At 57.2% G+C, this 1268-nt stretch overlaps 1 pseudogene; it reads right to left on the bottom strand.

Moving 5' to 3' along the window:
• Positions 1 to 284: 284 nt before the first annotated feature.
• LOC124719251 lies at positions 285 to 402 on the bottom strand (annotated as a pseudogene).
• Positions 403 to 1268: the final 866 nt, after the last annotated feature.

The raw sequence follows: 1268 nt of genomic DNA on the forward strand, positions 1-1268 counted from the left end.
AGAAAGTGACGTCACAAAACGCGCAGAGTGCCACGTCAACATTAGCTACCTCGTCCCGTGTGCCGATGGCTCTGGTCGGAATGCACTCCATCGTCAGACCACGAGTGGCCTACAGGGACCATCCGACCGCCGTGTTATCCTCATGAGGAGGATGCGGATAGGAGGGGCGTGGGGTCAGCACACCGCTCTCCCGGTCGTTATGATGGTATTCTTGACCGAAGCCGCTACCATTCGGTCGAGTAGCTCCTCAATTGGCATCACGAGGCTGAGTGCACCCCGAAAAATGGCAACAGCGCATGGCGGCCTGGATGGTCACCCATCCAAGTCCCGACGACGCCCGACAGCGCTTAACTTCGGTGATCTCGCGGGAACCGGTGTATTCACTGCGGCAAGGCCGTTGCCTTCTGGTCTGAATGGCCAGGCGGTAAGGCGCACCTCCGCGCTGCTCGCCGAATGTGCGGCCACGGTGTGGTGTGGTGTGGAGTGGACAGAGCCCGCAAACTGGCGGAGGCGGCGGCCCCTGTGAGGCGGCCGCTATCTGCGTCGCAGGATCAAAGGCGGCGCGCCGGACGTGCGAGCCGCGTGCGTCGCTGGCGGACGCTGCGTGCAAATGCGTGGGCGGGCCGCGCAGGGCCGTGCTGGCGGCCGCTCGCTTGCGTAGCGAACGGCTTGCGTATGCCGGCGGCACACGAGCCAGGCTGCTCGAGACCGCTGCGTTGGGCTTCTCACAGGGGCGACAGCGCGAACCGTGTCGGAGTGCGCCGCCGAGTCACCACTGGGACACCAACGCGCGCAGTAGTAGAGCTGCGGCGCAACATTTTCACACTGTCACCCCTAACTACGCCCCCATCTACATTTACAGCCACATGACTACTCTGCAATTCACAATTAAGTGCCTGGCAGGGGGTTCATCGAAACACCTTTAAGCTACTTCTCTACCATTCTACTCGCTAACAGCGCATGGGAAAAACTAACACTTAAATCTTTGCGTTCGACCTCTGATTTCTCCGATTTCATTATGATGATGATTTCTACATGTGTAGGTGGGCACCAACAAAATATTTTCAATCTCTGAGCGGATAGTTGGTGATCGTAATTCCATGATAAGATCCTCCCTCAGCAATAAACTCATTTGGTTTAATGACTGCCACTGCAATTCGTGTATCGTATCCATGGCACTCTCTCCCCTGCTTCACGGTAGTCCAAAACAAGCTGCCTTTCTTTGAAATTTTTCAGTGTCCTCTGTCAGTCCTTTCCGATACGGATCC

Source organism: Schistocerca piceifrons, chromosome 10, assembly GCF_021461385.2.
Source record: "Schistocerca piceifrons isolate TAMUIC-IGC-003096 chromosome 10, iqSchPice1.1, whole genome shotgun sequence".
Classification (NCBI taxonomy): Eukaryota; Metazoa; Arthropoda; class Insecta; order Orthoptera; family Acrididae; genus Schistocerca; species Schistocerca piceifrons.